The 19089-nt window shown below is 41.6% G+C and overlaps 1 long non-coding RNA gene across 2 annotated transcripts in view; it reads left to right on the top strand.

Moving 5' to 3' along the window:
* The window catches only part of LOC307017216, a 37875-nt gene that overhangs the window by 6030 nt on the left and 12756 nt on the right, over positions 1–19089 (top strand). Inside the window, exon 3 of one of the 2 annotated variants that reach the window (XR_013802074.1) lies at positions 13618–13690. The exons of the other annotated variant lie outside the window; for it this stretch is intronic. This is a non-coding gene — a long non-coding RNA (uncharacterized lncRNA). The remainder of the gene's footprint in view (positions 1–13617; positions 13691–19089) is intronic. 2 annotated transcript variants of the gene reach the window in all.

A 19089-nucleotide genomic window follows, 5' to 3' on the forward strand; every position in this document is an offset into this window, starting at 1 on the left:
TGTCTTCGGCCATCCTGAACTCGAAATGCGTACATCTGTTTCCGGTTATTTTTATTTTGAAATTCAGTTCCTGACGGACGCCAAACAAAACAGAGATTATGGAATTAAACAAATAAATAAAAACAAGGATAATTGTGTGTTATTGGTGAGTAAATAACAGTGTGTTATTTTTAAAAGAATAACAAATTAGAAGGAAAAAAAGATTTACATATATACAGATTTCAGTATCCTGAGGCTCTCAGCCCCATTTATTTTCCTCACAGACGGCAACAAAAGTCCGAAATTATACGATTTAAAATAAAAGCAATAATTGTGTTTGATATTGAGTAAGAACATGCTTTTATGAACCACACAGCTTCCGGTCTTCCTATAACACGTAATGTCGTGGGACTACCAATAGAAATACATTGCTTTTAAAATCGTGCTGTGCAACACGAAAAAAAGGGGAAAATCGTGTTGGTGAACACGAATCAATAGATTAAAAATCGTGTTGGTGAACACGAAATGCCTTGAGACTGGGTTGGATCAGCAGTCACCCAGTGATAGGCCAGCACACACTTAGAGGGGTTGGGCCTCTCAAGATGTTGTACGTACCATCCAGGGAGCCAGGGCCGCGTCTACCAGAGCGTCCTACACAGCCAAGTGGACAGCGTTCCAGCGTAGAAAAAAGCCTGGACCCCATTACGTACCTCCTGCCCAGAGTTGGGTGTAACTCGTTACAAAGTTAGTTACTGTAATAATATTACTTTTGTCGGAAACAGAGTATTGTAACGCGTTACTTTTATAATTCAGTAATCACACTACAGTTACTAACATTGCCCCGACACGCGTTACTTCGTTACTTTTATAAAATCAGTCATAATCACACTGACAGACAAGAGGGGTTTCCGCCGCAGGTTTATATGTACGTAATCTGCCTGATTTGCGCGTCCACATCTCAACGCGCAGTGCTGCATAAACATGTCTGAGTCAGCGATAACTTTCGAGGGGTGGAGGTATGCCCATTATTTTGAGTTCGTCCGAAGAATAGACAGGAGTGTGACGGTGAGGTGCAAACTGTGTCCATGCCAGAAGCTGTTATCCACTGCTGTAAACACCACGTCAAACCTCAACAAACACCTGCAAAGAACACATGCTAAGGTGAAGCTAATAGCTAAGGACCCCCAAACCTAGAGTGAGGATGTTGTGAGTGCGCCGCCTCCGACTCCGAAGCAGCAAAAATTTGAATTTGGAGGACCGGTAACCAAAGCAGAGATGGACAGGCTTGTAGCATCCTTCATAGTAGAGGACATTTTGCCCATTTGCACAGTGGAATCACCATCGTTCAGAGATATACTGCGCAAAATACAGATAGCAGGAGACAGAGGACAGCCTTGGTCAGATAGGAAAACATTCAGGAGCTATATGGATCAGTCTTATGCGACAATGGAAACTGAACTAAAGAGAACATTTGAAACTTTAGCAGTCTGCGTGATCTGCCTGTAGGGAGGGGCGGGCCGGCCCTGCGAGTAAAGTAACGAGTAACGAAATATATTACTTTTTTTTTAAGTAATATGTAATATATTACTTTTTTTTAGTAACGACCCCATCTCTTGGCCCTGCCTCACGTGCTGTCATTCCTCCAGCTGTTGTTCGACAGGAATTTGGCCTTCAACACAATCAAGGTATATGCTGCCATATCATCTTGTCACGTGGGTTTCGGGGTTGAAACGTTTTCTTCCAGGAGTACGAAGACTCAGACCTGTGTCACGCGCACTGGCGCCTCAGTGGGATTTGGCTTTGGTGTTACGCGCACTAAGCAAAGCCCCATTTGAACCTTTGGATCAGGCTCCCCTTAAACTGTTATCAGCCAAAGTAGTACTGCTTTTGGCTCTAACATCAGTGAAAAGGGTGAGTGATTTGTCTGCTCTCTCTGTGGCTCCGTCATGCCTCCGGATCCAAGGAGATGGCAGTTCAGCTGTTTTACGCCCTAACCCGGCTTTTATGCCAAAGGTCATCACAAGCTCTTTTAGGTCAAGAGTGATCACCTTGGATGTTTTTTTTCCGCCTCCTCACAGGTCGGAAGAAAAAGCCACGTCTCATCTCCTCTGTCCTGTGCGCGCATTGTCCTGCTATGTGGCGCGCACGGCTGCCTTGCGCCGTTCTCAGCGCCTGTTTGTGCACTATAGAGAGCGCTTGATCGGGCAACCTCTGTCTGCACAACGGCTGTCACACTGGCTGTGTGAAGCTGTGTCACAGGCATATGTCTCCTCTGGGGTGGAGCCTCCAGAGAACATCAAAGCGCACTCCACCAGAGGAATGTCAGCGGAAGACATTTGCACTGCTGCATCTTGGTCTTCCCCCTGTTCATTTATTCAATTGTATTTGAGGGATGTGTCCAATTCCTCTCTGACACACCCTGTGCTGAGTGTCTTGTCAGAATGAGTGACGTCAGGGATCCAGCTGTGCGCTCTCCTGCCTGTCTGCACGCAGAGAGCTGCTGTTCCCCCTCTTTTGTCGCTGGGCAAAGTGTGACCTTCGTCTCTACTTTCTCCCAGCGGCAGGTATGTATTGTTCCCAGCCTTCGTCCCGTCATGGAAAATATTCATGTTATGCTATGTTCCTGGGACTGTGATGTGCCATTACGCATGGCGCAATAGGCATGGGTTATTATTGAGCAGGTGTGTCTGTGCTTCTAGTACCGGGCGGACCCAGTGGGGCGCAGACTACATCATGCTTCGCCCTTAACCCAATAGCGATAGCATTAGAGGGCGAAGCCATATTCGAAATAGAACTGAAGTTACCTACTGTAACTGTAAGCTTCTATGTGTATTGGCGTAGCCCTCTAAGCGCTGGGCCCCACTGGCTCCACGAATAGCTGAAGAAAAGTTATTTTGTATGAGAGCAGATTGTCGGGCCTCCTTCCTATTTATACCGGAAGGGAGCCCGAGGGTGGGGCCCACCTTGCGGGTGGGCGTGGATTACAAGTGTTTCAGTGCTGCGCGGGTGCGCAGGGGGATTACCCAATAGCGATAGCCTTAGAGGGCTACGCCAATATTCATAGAAGCTGGAGTTACAGTAGGTAACTTCAGTTTTCTCACTGACTAGGTCATCAAATGGAATGGAGCATAGTCGATGTTATTGTTTACACCTCTGCTTTGACAGGCAATGATTATTGCTGTCAAAATGGTGTATAACCTTATCAGAATCAAACTTAATTTACCATGTCATATTTTTATTTATTAAGTATTTAAATAGTTATGCCCACAAGCTACTGGCAGAGGTTATAGGTCACCAGGCAGTTGAGGTTGAAAAACAATATACAGTCACATCCATGTTTTAGCATTTTGCACTTTAAAAAAAAATATATATATATATATATACGGTATTTTTATGTAAAGTTGCAAAAAACTATGTTTAAATAATACATGTTTACCTAATTTATGTAAAGGTAGATATTATTGGCACTGTAATTGTGTTGAATTAAGAACCAATGTGCTAAAATATGAGTAGTTATACCTTATTTTATCTAGTAAATCCAAATCATTTTCAGCCAGATATTCAGTAGATGTAAATCCATTTCCTCCAGTTAATTAGTACATCTAAACAATTTGTACTATAAAAAATAGTAAATACAAATACAATTTCAACAGATATTTTATCAATTTAACTTACTTTTGCTCAGATACTTGGTTAATACAAATCAAATTTCCTCGTGAAATAGATTTGGATTAAATAAATATATGTTGCCTGTTTAACTAAACATTTGGCCCACTATTAGTTAACCCAACACATTTAAATTGTTTTTTAGTTAACTTGTACTTATTTTTCTTGTTTAAATGTATTTTTATTTATTCAATCATTTTTAATCAAAGTTGTTGAACTTAAATTCTACTAATTATATTAATTGTCACTTTGTGACAATTAACCATTGGTTATTAAGTAACCAATGGTCTTATTCTTTAGGGTGTAGGGTTAGTCACTGCATCCAAAATAGCATAGAACATCCATACCATATACCTTTGGATAACCACTCTGACACACCCACCAAACTTGAAAAAACAATCGCTAATCCCTCAAGTTTCACCACGGCTTGCAGTTGTGTTCTGTGTAGTTCAAATCAACAACAACAAAATTCAGATATTTTACTGCGATTTAAGTGTAATTCATTGTCCTCACAAGACGGAAACGAAACAGTTTTAAAATGCGTGTTGTCTGAATAGATTGATCAGGCTAACATGTAGCTGCTTCCTCCAAACTCACAACAACGTCATAAGCAGCGACAGTATTCACCATGCCTAAGACAGTCTGGTTTTTACGTTTATATATTGTATCCAGTTTCTAAACAGATATGAGGAGCTTTGAGCTCTGTGTGCAAATAGCTAACGGTTGCTGTTTGTTTTTTTATCCAACATCAGTGGCGAATTCGAGTCGCGTCTGTCTTTGCATTGATCACATAGTGTCCGGTGTGAACGTACCTTTAGTTCACCATTTTGTCATTAACACCAATCGGTCTGCATTGCTTGAATTTCAGTCCAGCCGTGACAAAACGCCTGTAATTATGTCCCAATATCCTGCCCCCATGACCTTAATATTCTGCCTGACACCCAACAGATGTTTTTGGCAATTTGTAATCACACCTCTTCTATTTCCTCATGCAGGTCATGCCAACCTAGCAGAAGAGCAGCACAACCTTCTCCCAAGCATCTTTCTAAAGCTCTTCCTGGGGGATGCCAGGCCAGCTGCGTGATTTAATCCCTGCAGCATTTTATTATGACTCAATTTTTTCCCCATCGCCTTTGTTTGCTTTTTTCAGGTAGATGGCTTGCACATGGCACAAAGAATTGCTTTCTGATTGATTGCCTGGAATGTGCATCCAATTTAAAAGCAATTCTGATTCACGATCATTGATTTCACACAGTCATGAATCAGACTTCTTCCACTTGGCCTGTGTAATTATACAGAAAAATAAGGAAACATTTGAAAAAAAGTCACTAAACGAAATGTTTTGTCACAAGCTGTTGTTAAAGGTGGCCCCAGATTCACCGTGCACTTTTCAAGTATCATACTGGAAAAATCAACACACTCTCACTCCATAATCGTCCAGGAGCGACGTTTGGTCAGAGTCCCGTGCGTGCAGTTGTGACGCTCCTTCAGCTTCATAAAGAGACGCAAATAGCTTTCAACTGATTGCAATGTATTCCCATCTGCGGCGGGATTTGACGCTCATGGAAGCACGGCATTCGTTTGTGTCGGCTGCCCTTAAAGGCAATGTGAGCGTCCATTCCCATTGGATAACGGAGAATTGTACACCCGGAAGTAAGTATTCCCCTTACTGTCGATTGATTTTACAGTGATATCTGCACTACTCATCTACTAAAAAAGGGTAGTAGTGTAGTGTCTTCTGCCATCCTTTACTCCGAAAAAATATTCTCAGAATCGAAGGGGAAAAATAGAAAAGCATTGCACACAATTTAAACCAATCAATGTTGTGTAATTAACAAGGATAATCTGGTGTTTTTTAGTCGATGAGTAGTGCAGATATCACTGTAAAATCAATCGACAGTAAGGGAAATACTTACATCCGGGTGTACAATTATCCGTTATCCAATGGGAATGGACGCTCACATTGCCTTTAAGGGCAGCCGACACAAACGAATGCCGTGCTTCCATGAGCGTCAAATCCTGCCGCAGATGGGAATACATTGCAATCAGTTGAAAGCTATTTGCGTCCCTTTATGAAGCTGAAGGAGCGTCACAACTGCACGCACGGGACCCTGACCAAACGTCGCTCCTGGACGATTATGGAGCGAGAGTGTGTTTGAAAAATCTGCCAACCTCCAACAAAGAGCGCTGTGCCTTTTGTGAGCATTATGTCTAGTTCTGTGATGAAGAAAAAAGGCCTGTGAGCCAAAAGTTCCTCATCCACAGCACATCAAAGGGAACACCTTGTCTGGCTGCAAACTGCAGCGAACACGTACAGATTACCTAAATAGCCAGCATCTTTCAAAGTAAATCAACAGAATGTTGAAAATAAGGAAATATATAAGACGCAAAGTCACATTTCCAATGTCAGTTCGAACACTTCAACCCGACACGATCAATTACTTTTCACTGCCATGTTTGCCAATTCAAACCAGCATCAAAGCTCAGTTCAGTTGACAAAGATAGATTTGGTTGCGTTTGAATAACAACTTTGATCAATGCCTGCAGGCGCTGTATTGGTGCCAGCAAAATATATGCAAAAATCAGAGGACACACGCCTGTAGGAAACAATCTTTGTAGTTTCAAAAAGAGCAACTTTGTTCAAAACGCTAGCTCAAACTTTCTGACGACCCCAACCGTCCTCCCCCTCTTTGGTGTGCTCATTCTTTCAAACACTCCCAAACTGTCAAATTCAATTTCATACTGTCAAACAATGATGTCTTTAAATCCCCTACATTGCAAGTCAACCATGGATGATCCAAGTCCCAAATGCTAATGTAGATACAGTGTAGACTTTAGTTATAACTTGGCTTTGAATAATCACCAGAAACAAGCTTTAGATATGTTTTATTTGATAATACACTGTCACAAACCATTCACAATTACAAGTTTCACTTTTACATTTAAACCAAAGTAGACTTTAATGGCCTGCGGAGAACCCGAGCAAATAACGCCAACGGTTCATTCCATTGTTGCTTGATTGGTTGCAAATCCCCGAAATTGGAACTTGTTCTTCTGGTTTTTTTCAAGAAATGTTAGATGTAACGTGTAAACAACTTTGACTGAAGAGAAGAGTTGTGTTGTAATCAACACAATAGCCTTTTTACTAATTAATCAGCCTTTACGTGATTTTCCAAGTAAAGAAAAAGCATTTCTGTTTTTTCTTACACAACATGGATGTGTCACAATGCCCATCTCCCAAAAAATGATTATTGCCCGGTATTTCCAATCTGCTTCAAAATGTATTGTATATTCCAAAATCCTGTTGATGGAAAATACCTCAATTATCAGAAAATTACAAAGCACAATGTTTTCTTCCAGAAACCTTGAGATTGTGAAACTTTATTTTTATTTATTAATCTTGCAATTCTCGATTGTTTGCGACACACAAACACAAGAGCAAAAATAAATACTCCCTGTTTTTAAAGTATTACACACTTTTTGAATAGTCTGCAAAAAAGAAAACTCCATGGCATCTCTCTCAGAATATGACAAAAAACTAGTCTGATGCCTCCAACTGACTGTCTCTAACAAAGCTGTAACATTGATTTTTGCATACTTACTTTATAACAACAGTAACTCGCCAATTAAATGTTGCTTAACAGTTTTTAATGTTTTTTCACAATGATAATGAGAAATATGCATATTTAGCTAGAAATCTAGAACAATGGCTTTCGTTATTCTGCCTATAAAGCTCTGATTAGTTCATCCAACTACTTAAAACAGCTGACAATTGTTTCGAGGGGAACATGTTCTCCTGGATTATACATATCCAGTGTGAGATGAAAAGGCATTTATTTGAATTTAGGTCTAAAAAACATTATTGTATTTTATTATATTTGAACACAGACCGAAACGATATGATTCGAACATCTCCTTGCCTCACAGAATCTCAATTTGCAACATCTACAAGGATGAATATTTCTGAAAGGAAACACAGAGACAGACTTATGTCTAGTGTACATTTGATCTGGATTGAGTCTTCATTTAACTTTAGGATTGACTGGTGCTCAAAAGAGTGCTCTTTTCTAATCTTATTTAATCTTGGGGCCCTTTATTTCTGATTTGATGGCAACAATTTGTATATGTTGTTCAATAAAAGAACCCTAACCTCAACGTTTTCTATACCTTAGCCAAGTGTTAAACAAAAAACACACCTAGCCAAACTTAAATTGCTGTTAGGAACCTTGACTCAATAGTTTCGAGGAATCAAATGCACAACCCAGAGACAAAAAAGGTTTGAAGAAAAATAATCTTTACTTGCAAAAACAAAATCACTCTTTTAGAGAAAATAACAAAATGACAAAAGTAAAGCGCTCACATGGAGGGAAAAAGACAAACCACTGAATCTGGCTTGGATCTGGCTTCTTGTGACAACGAACAAGACGAACCGACAACTAACAAGGGGAGACAGGACAATATATACATGAGGTAAATGGGCATAGGTGGAAACAATCAGGGGCGGGGCAGACACTGACGATGGCGGGAAAAACAACCAAGGCAGGAAGTAAAGGGACCTGGAATGAGACAAGGAGAGTACAAAATAAAACATGAAGTGGAAAATAAACTAAATTAACATGAACATGACAATCACAAACATGACACAACGTAACATAATTGACGAGACACTACAATTGCTATAAAATGTATCTTTCTCCAAACTCTTAAATATAGCCTACCGTACTAGTTGCCATGCACATATGCTTTCATGATTGGCATTGTCATTGGTTGTAATCTAGGCTATTACCCTTCTAAATTAAATAACAGAATGGTCAGTTTTTAATTGCCCCTGACCCCTTACATCCTTATGACAAGAACCCGAATGGTGCGAAAGTTAATGCAAGTAAGTTTTCTTCTAAAGTTGGCGAAACCATTCTAGTACTAGAGACAGGTTTTTCTTCATCTCTTACTTATTACAATGGCATGTCATTGTGCCAGAAAAGCCCACATTATTTAGCTCCTTGATAACATTCCTGCCAATCTCCTCAATGGGATCTGTTTCATGCTAGAATGGCATATTTTCATTAAGAGAATTAATAGTTCATTGTCAGGCCTTGGGCTTTGTTTTTGGAGAACAGGATGAATTGAAAATCCAAAATTAATAGCTCTGAATATAGCCAGCCTTGCCTTTGGCTCAAATTTTGAGGATTGATTAGTAATTCAATCACACTAATTATTATGCATGTATGCTAGAAATTGAACATGATTTTAAATGACTACAAAAGGGAAAGAAACCGTATTGATTTACAGAGTGATTTTTCACATGGAGAACAGCAGTGTGATGCGTGGGTGTTTTCCTTTCACGTAAGAAATCGAACAAAAGCTAGAGAGGCGCAGAAAATGAAGGCCCAGAGGGAATGAGAGAGGAATAAAAAATGATGTGGGGTCGCATTGTAAACAACTCTTACCGTTGGCACCGTCCGTATGTGGTTCATATGAGAATTGTGGCAGAAAAAAAAAACTCATCACATTCACAGATGGCTACCCAATCCAAGGCAAATGTCAAAGGGACTCGCATGACAGCCAGAGCACCTGTGAAAAAGAACGCAGCGTGGAGAGCATGATTGATATACAGATGGTTATATGTGCAGGGAGATAATGGAAACCCCCGTCACACATGTCTCCGTATCATATTACTTTCATGGACGTTAAAATTGAAACGCTGCCATTTGGACAGGATGTTTATATCTGCTGTTATAAAGTTAAAAGAGCATTTGTGTCTCTTCGAGATTAAATCCATCTTTGAATCGTGCCAGAAAACACTTGCAGAAAGATAAACAATGACATTCTGTCAAATAAAACTTTAGGTTGTTTAGTGTGAAATACATAAATGCAAACATTACACAAAAGGACAATTCTTTATGGAGATAAACAACACTCATGTTCCTTGAAGGCAACTGTTTCACTAAAGGTCAATTCTAACTAAATGTAAATTAGCAACTATCCTCCCGCTTTCTTATTATTTTGCTCCCTCTGGATGATTTCACTGACAATGCGAGCGGCTTTGGGGCTGAAGGCGTTCTCTCCGAGCCTATTCCCATCCAATACATATGCTAATGCTTGAAGTCACAACTGATCGAAGAACGTACAGTATGAAACATTTTGTAGTTAAATGTATTCAAATAAGATTTCATGAAACGTATCCGCATTGTACTGTTCCAGCGAAATAGAGCAAAGATCCAAGGAAGTTGCCTTGTTTGTGAAAGCTTTGGTCCCTCAGCCAGGAGGGCAGGGATCAAAGAGCTTCTTATTCCCAAGAAAATATATCTAATACCAGGTAAGGCCATAATGTGTTCCTTTGCATTTGAGACTCACTTCTATGGAAGATTTAGAGTTCCTATGTGTATCATATTTCCATTTGTATAAGCATTTAAAGAGGCACTTTTATTATTTTTGGGGTTTTGCAAATCTTCCGGTGGGTTATATATGTTTTAGTGCATGTAATTGTCTGCAAAGGCTAAAATCACTGAGTTCCCTCCAGAGCCTATTTACCTCGTTAATGTAAATAATACTCATTACATTGACACATGCATTATTTGTGATTAAAATAATGGTTGTTGGTAATGTATTAGCGACCCCCACAGATGGGTGATTTCACTGCTTGCATAGGAGCTCAGCTCCCATTGCCTCCCACACAACTCGAACCCTGGACATCACTATGTAACACTCACACTTCTATTGGATATAGTGCTCAAACACATTGTACGTGATAGGCTAATGGGAGGGATATCTCTAAGCAGTTGACTAATCACATTAGAGCTAACCAATCAGAGCAGACTGGGCTCTGGTTTCAGACAGAGGGTGAAAAGAGGTGCTGAAAAATAAAGAGCTTTTTGAACATTAAAGCATGGAAACACGTCACAGTGGAGGCAGTCAAAGCCATTTCTCTTTAAATTAAATAACAAGATATTTTTGTTTGTTATTGTTACCGCTGAGCAATGACTTCCTATATCAGATGAAAGCACGCATCCAAGAGGAAGCTAAGGAAATTGTGGACATGAAGTGACATGGATAAAAAAGACAAGGAAAAAAGCAGAGCAATATTTTGCTGAAATTAAAGTGATTCTGGGTGTTCTTTCACACGAGGTCCAGAAATGTAACCCTCATTTAGCCGAGTAGGGGGACTAACTTTAAAAGTAATTTTCTTATAAATCACAACGAATAACTCCTGCTGATGTTATGTTTAATTGTGCACATGAACAATCTGCATTGTATTTCTTCTTATTTGTGTTTGCTTTAATGGTCTCCTGTCATGCAAAATGCACTTTTTGATGTCTTTTATGCATACAAATATCAGCACTAAGAGGGGTATGAGGTATCTGTTTGGTATTTCGAGCAACACTTCATAGACATGTTTTTTATATAACTGAGTACTGTAATATATGCCTAAAAATAGTATAATAGGAGACCTTTAAATTAATGTGGGCATTGCATCTTCTATACAGTGCAAGCAGCCATTCAAGCATTAAAACCAGAGAGCCTATGTCCGTGTCTTTGTACATAATAGAGCTCTAAGTGCTTCAAATAGGATATTATCACTCAAGATAATACAAGGCAAAGGGTGTGTGTGTGTGTGTGTGTGTGTGTGTGTGTGTGTGTGTGTGTGTGTGTGTGTGTGTGTGTGTGTGTGTGTGTGTGTGTGTGTGTGTGTGTGTGTGTGTGTGTGTGTGTGTGTGTGTGTGTGTGTGTGTGTGTGTGTGTGTGTGTGTGTGTGTGTGTGTGTGTGTGTGTGTGTGTGTGTGTGTGTGTGTGTGTGTGTGTGTGTGTGTGTGTGTGTGTGTGTGTGTGTGTGTGTGTGTGTGTGTGTGTGGGTGGGTGTGTAGAATAGAGAAGATGTGTGTGCTTTGAACATAGACGAACAATAGAAATGAAGGATGCTCGAGGGACGTCAGAAGTGATTCATAATTGAAAACATTGACATATTATCAAAGAGGTTAAATTTGATGATAAAAGGGGTTTGGCAAACACTTTTGGCATAATTATTTTTGATATATGCTATTTCAGGTAGATGGAACGCGATTAGGTTGTGCTTGATAGTGAAAGTCTAAGCAAGCAGTGAGGAAAGGCTTTGATGAAATACATTTGCATAGATATCTCTCCTGTTCCCTCGTGTGTATGTCTGCTCCGGTGCTTCTTTAGCATCTGTTTCAACACCTGCTCAAGAAAAGGAATATTGTCTGCTGTTGCGAGGTTACTGCTTGTATCACATTTATTTCAGGAGTATTTTACATTCTATGTTTTTTTTACAGTGATGCAACTTTGTACGACCTGCGTTGGTTCAAAGCAACAGCTTGCCCTGAAGGTGTTACAATAATCTGGATCAAATTGAGAAGACCAAACCAATGCTACAAACTCAGGCTTGCCTCAATTCCAGCATATGGGACTGGAGAAAGCTGACAGATTGAGTCTTAATTATACAAACATTTCATAGAAGCAGAGCTGCTCCCTTGGAGGGAAAAACAAACTCATGGTGCAATTAAACCTCAGCGGACGAAGAAAATGAGCATTTATTTATTTATAACTGTGAGGAGGCGATTGGAAAATAATATTATCACCAAAGTTTACGCATAGTACGATATAATCATGGTTTCATTTTTGACCTTTGAGACAGCAGTTGAGAAAACAATCCCTCGACTAGTTCCATTCAGTAGCTGTTTAGGATCGCTCAATCATATCACATGGTGTTTATCAGAAGATGATATACATGAGGGAGTTTATGGGGTCTTCCAGTAATTTAGTATGCCATCTGCATAACATTAAAGGACTTGTGAGAGATTGTAAAAAACAATGTCTATATCCTTATTTCCTCTCAACCTTCAAAACCACATGATTCCTTTATTGCCCAAAATGGACCTTGAAAGGAACGTATGTTGTTGAACGCAAAAAGTACAGATTTAAATGTCAATTACCCAAATCACCTTTCACTTGTTTTCTATTGACTTTTTTCTGCTGCTGCCAGCCAATCTTCCCAAAAAGTAACATTACTATGCCTTTCCTAAGGAACGACAGTAAGAAACACAGAAGTTCCCAAAGAAATTGGTCCTCAAACTACCGTAGATGCGTACAGTCCGTCTAAGAAGTAGCTTACTTCCTTGGTTAACTCAACTCAAATAAAAAAAAGCATATATGGAAAAGTGGTTGGTAATTGAAGAAACTACTGGACAGGTCAATGTGTATGGCCTAACATTTATCCAGAACAAGCTTGCATGCAGTGTTCTTTTGCTCCGGACAAAAGGTTTGCCTGATTTGGACAGGAAATAAACTGAAATATATTAAGCTAAGCAGTAGGTCTGTTACTCTTCCTAGTTATTTAGTGGGGTTTTTTGTATTCACTACATTGGCTACTTTTTGTTAATGTCTTTTTTGGTTGAGGTTGTATGAGCAATTTGTTTTACATAAGCCGTACATCATAGGATGTGTGTGACTACATAGCTTTTATGAGAATATCTCCTGGCTGGCACCCCAGTAAATAACAACATACAAATTGTGGTAGCACACAAAACTTGTCACAAACTAAACAGCGTTCCCTTGTTAAGTTTTTCTTTTATTTATGGGTCCCAGCAGTAATATTTAATAGTGTCAATACACTTTCTGATTATTTTGGGTTAGGGTTGTGGTGTTCCTGATGTTTTTCCTGCAGTTGTTGGGAAGGGTAGTTTTACATTTAAGTTGTACCTTTTTTGGTGATATGGTGGACATTATGAGTGGTTGACAATTCACATTTTCCAGGATATCTCCTAGCTCGGACCCTATAAAATCAAATCAAAAAATAACAGTTGCACACAAAGCTGTCAAAGGCAGAAAAACATTTTATTAAACCTTTCCAAACTTCACATCTCCAGTTTTTGACACAGGGTTTTTGTTATACATTTTTCTCCTAACCCCCGCTAAGATAATCCTGGTGACATAACAAAACCTTTCTTGTTATTTCAGATCCTGCCTTCCTGCTGGCCCTTAAAGAGCCTGTGACACGATTTTCCCCCATCATCCAAACCCATCAATTTGAGTAAATATTGTCCCCTTGAAAACCGTTACTGAACTGATTTTGGATATTTGTACTTTGATAACCATTAATCTGCCCTTCAATGTTGACCATTTCCTGGATCTTCTCGGGGATTCTTCAAGTCCCGCCAAATTATGGGTGACGTCAATGCGGGCACAGCGCTCCAGCTGCACCGTTCAGGATCCCAGCATCTGCATGTAAACGCACGATGGCGCACACAGCAGCAAGCTCAGACAGCGATGAAAGTTTAATTTTGAACGTGTCTGAGAGCTCATATGAGCCTGAAGGATCGGTTTATTTTGTATCTGTTAGAAGTTTAGGAATTAGGTGCGTAAATATGGGCGATCATACGGTCATGTAGCCAGTGGTGGACTGGGACTAAAAATCCGCCCGGGACTCTCGACCGGCCCACTTCGGTACAACTAGTAAATTGTCAACGGGGGGAGTGGGGGATGTGCTAGTGACTTATCCGACCGGCCCACTTCGGTACCGGCCCATCGGGATTCCTCCCGATGGCCAGTCCGCCACTGCACCCAGCCCAGCCCACGTAAACTGTCAACGGGGGGAGCCTCGCTGCGGGGAAACGGTGGACCTAGTGTCCCGATCGGAGTGGGAATAATAATAATAATAATAATAATCCGTGCATTTTATCCATTAATTTCCCCAACATTGTGGTAAAAAAAAAACACACGTTTAATCCATGTTGGTGTAGCCTACTACTACAACCAGTGGTGTAGTGGGGATGTTTAACTGGGTGGACGCAGGGGTGAAAGTGGTTTGAATTTCTTGCAGGTACTATAATGCTACCCCGACCTTCATTGGTTCATATTGTTCTCCTCCCGCCCCCAGCTTCATGCATCACTGAACACAAACTTCACATTTTTAATGTCTTTATGGGGTAGAAATTAGAAACACTTGACAATATGTATAGTCAATTATTTATTTTCAATTGTGCATACAACTTGTGTCAAAACTTAACAGACCATTAGCAAGGCATGTTGAGGGAGGTAAACTACAAACTTTTCCACATTTTCCACAGAGGGCTGAAGTAGCTATCCTCTTCTGTGTACCGGCGAGCCATGCAGCTTGTTGAGTGGGCTGCTCTTCTTCCTTTGCCCAGCCAGGTCTTCACATAAGGCAGTGGATCCCACTGTCTGCATGGTGGTCCCACAGAGCTGATGAAGAGGAGATTTGCTGCATTTTTTGTTGTAAGTTTGCTCCTACAGTATACTCAGTTATGATGTTATTCATTGTGCTGAACCCCCGTTCACAGTCAGCATTGCTTGGAGACAGTGCCACTGCCATGAGCAACTTCTTCATTTTGTTGGGAATGTTTCTTCCTCCACTGGCCTTGTATTCTGTGAATCCAAGATGGGCCTATTGTTGGTTCAAATGTAGGACATCACACAAAGCCCTCACCTCATTATCTCCAAATCGAGGATTGTCATGGTCCCAGTTGTCAGGGTTGAGGACTGCCATTTGATTGATAAGGCTGTTATAAGCAGGGGTGCACACAACTTTCTCAGTGAGGTACTCAGATGAGTACCTGGAGTCAGTGTTTGGTACTCCAACTTCTGGCTCCCCTCAAAGTTCCCATGAAGCCCTCTGTATCGCGAATGTCAACGGGGGGGGGGGGGGGGGGGGGGGGGACGACGACGACCACAGAGCGTGTGAACGTTGTGATCAGCTGTTTTAGCGCAGTGCTGCTGTACAGGCCGACGTTAACAGCAGCCCTGTCTGTGCACACGGAAACCGACTGTCGTCCGGGGATCTAACCGCCTTCTGGAAAAGCTTCACAAGTACGTCGGTACGCAAATGCGCTTTGTGACACAAGTGACGGTACGCATTTCAGATTGTTGCCGCGCATGCGTACCTGCGTACCACTTATGTGCACCCCTGGTTATAAGCCTCTTTTCGGTTGGCTGCAACACTGGCCTGTGCTCTGTTTGCTGTGGTTGTGAAGAGTCTTTCTTTCATATTGTCTGCCACTGCTTGGATGAACTGAGCAGAGTCAATGATGGGAGACCTGCCAACTCTTAAATCCTCTCCCTTGAATTCCATCACTTCCTCTGCCTGACTGGCATCAACTGCATGTTGTCCTGGGTAGCGATTGAAACTTTCTATGCGTTTGACATAAGTCGTCATGATGTCATGGGCCTTTGGGAGTGTGGTCTTCCTGTTCTGAAGAATTTCTGACAAGTTCTTAAGTTCAGTCAGAACATCTGCCATCAGTGCAAGACTTTTCAGGAAGTTGATGGAGCACAACTTAGAAAGCAGACCTTTGAATTTGGCCCTCCCTCTGCTGTACCTTGTATCATCCTCTGATGCCTCACGGAAATGTTGTGCCAAGGCTGGATAAGACTGCCAAACTGCAGAGACTGCCCTCCATGAAGAAGCTACCCAGCGAACACTGAACACTTTTCCAATCCTCCTGAGGGCGATGTCCAGGTTGTGAGCAAATTCACTCAGCTGCCGCATGTTTTTTGGTGACTGGCTATATAATGAATATAGGCTGTCCATGAATGCCTGGAAGTCCTTTGTTCCCCCTGTCACATCCAGTGCCTGGTCAACAGCAAGCTCCAGTCTGTGATTAAGGCAGTGCCATAGTATGATGCCTGGGAAGTCATCCTGGAGCAACTTCCCAACACCTGACTTCACTCCCAGCATGACACTGGCCCCATCACTGCAAAATCCAATGAGGATTTCTCTCAGCAACTCAACAGTGAAGCCATTTTTAAGCAAGCAACCCATAATCTGTTCCTTGATATGAGCAGCAGACATACTATCCAGCTCAACCAGGTCCAACGGAAAGGCAATGGGCTCCATGTCTCCATCAACACTAGCCTTCAGGAACACAATTAGTGTTGATTTGTGCCCAACACTGGTTGACTCATCAGCCAATACTGTGATTTTGCTCTTGGTCTCTATTATCTTTTTTAGAAGTTCCTTTTTCATCTGTGATGACACATGCTCAATTATGTCAACACAGACAGTTTTGCTATGCAAAACACGCCCCAAATCTGCAGAATTTGCATGCTGCAGGTCAATCAGAATCTCAAAGTCTGTGAAAGGCTTGTTGTTCTTGGCCACATAATAGGCTGTCATGAATACCTTGGCAGTAGACTCAAACACAGGCTCCTGACTACTCGCGTTCATGTTCAGAACAATATCTTTATTTGCTGTCTGAATAATCTTGACTGCTTCATTATGTGCTGCAGAGTTCTCGTGTTCGCTGATTTTTTTGCGCAGTGATGAAAGCTGGACATCCCTTGATTGACCAGCTGGGATTATCTTTCCATCAGCCCACTGAATAGTAATATTAACACCACGGGAGGCCATGACACCGAGATCCTTCACATCATGGCATGGGGTACAGCCTAGCCTTCCATTGTGAGCATACATCCATCCATTCATGTTTGAACTGTTCATATTGTTCTTCTTTCCATATAGAAGGGTATGCAGTAGGGCTAGCATCACCTGTGGTGGCTTCTGAGGGACCTGCTGCCACTTCTTCTGGCTGAGTCTCCTCTTCCTCCCTCTGGGCCTCAACTGTTATAAATTAGAATAAAGATGTATAACTAAATTCAGCAGACAGTCAAAAATGTACAAGTCTCTGTCTTTCTTTGAATTTTCAGAATATTGGTTACATAAATTAAAATACTAATAAAATAAAATGTATGCCACAATGTGCAGATTAAAATAGAAGATATCAAAGCAAAATATTTAATGTTAAAATAGTATGCTGTGTACATGTTGTGTTCTGAGTAAGATAGCCATTGACTATATAGAGCAGGAGTGCCCAACCTTTTTTGAACCAAGACGGCGGCAATCGTTGACGGGGGGGGGGGTTATTAACTATAGTTATTTGACCACAATACTACGGCCCGCGGGCCACATGCGGCCCGTTGATGTGTTTAATGTGGCCCGTCCAATATTGGTATAAATGAGCCAGGGTTCCCGCGCTGATCTTAAAAAGCCTTAAAGTCTAAAATACAACGATCCAATTTTTATTTATGTTATCCCCCACTGTCCACACGCCGCGCGCGCCGCGAAAAGTCCCTTCCTCCCTGGTCGTCGCAGCTGCGCGTGGACGTCGCCCCGCGCGCGGGAGAATGAGATTAAAACAACCCTCAGCCCGACATGAATCAAGACGGAACCAAACAATGCCCCACGGCCCGGCTGTCACATTGATACATCATTGTGGCCCCTGAGCCACAAAGTTGGGCCACCCCTGTTGTAGGACATTAACGATAAAACAGAATGTTGTTGTTCTACTTTTAGACATCTCGAGATCGACTGGGGATCGACTGGTTGGGCACCCCATATAGAGATATACAGTTTGCTAGTTAGCTAACTTATTATATTCATCATGGCCATGTTCATGTCCATTCTCTGGGCTAAATAAGCATCATCACCTGTGTCATCTGTGGGCGTTGTTTTTCAAATTTTAAGCACATTCTGAGTTTCTTCATCTCTCTCCTTTCTCTTAAACATCTGAAGAGTCGTCGTTTGCATTTTTGCTTTAATTACCACGTAGCCTAATTTTCTAGCTGTCATTCAGTCCCTCCATTCTTTTCTCCTCCCGCTGTTCTGATCAAGTGGGGAAAAGCTAATATGTGACCCGCTCTATCGAAATCAGTCGGAAGTTGCAACGGCTCATTTCAAAATAAACGTGGATTTGCGTAAAAAAATAGTTTTTCGGGGTTCGGGTGTTTTGTTTGATTTTAAATAAACAAAGTCTTGGCTTTCAGAATATGAAACTTGTTTCGGCAAATTCAGATGATAAATACAACTTAGAAGCTTGTAACGGCATAATTACAAGCGGAGAACGGAGTAACTTGAGGTCACAGCAGGCATAACAGCAGCCGGTGTTTCTCGTTAGTGTTTTCCCCGGGACACAAACACAATACGCACAAACGCAAAAATACACAAGCACACACACGTATACACACACACACTCGCGAGCTTCCCCCAGACCAGTAATCCAAACCAAAATATCTGCCCTTCGTAGTATAAATTCCACGGGTGGAGCTGTCAATTCTTCCTGGTCCTCCGGACTGCCTGGAAATCTCTTACCGGTACTAAGGACCGGGTAGGACCGGCACACTTTCAACACTGGGTGGACGGGGTGGTGGGTGGACGCGCTCGTGTACTGTCAACGGGGGGGGGGGGGCTTGGGGACCTCTGTGTCGCCTGTCAGCGCAATTTACATGATGCCGTTTAGACAATATAATAATAAAGGGCGGTGCCGGCTGTCAGCGAACCGATCCGGCCTTTCTGCGCGACTATCACTCAAATGCGGGACATAGTCTCAATGTGTGGGACGCGGGACAAATAATAAAAATGCTGTGTGTGCAGTCCCGCACAGTGCGGGACACCTGGTCACCCTACACACACAGTTC

Source organism: Notothenia rossii (assembly GCF_949606895.1).
Source record: "Notothenia rossii genome assembly, chromosome: 8".
Lineage (NCBI taxonomy): Eukaryota > Metazoa > Chordata > Actinopteri > Perciformes > Nototheniidae > Notothenia > Notothenia rossii.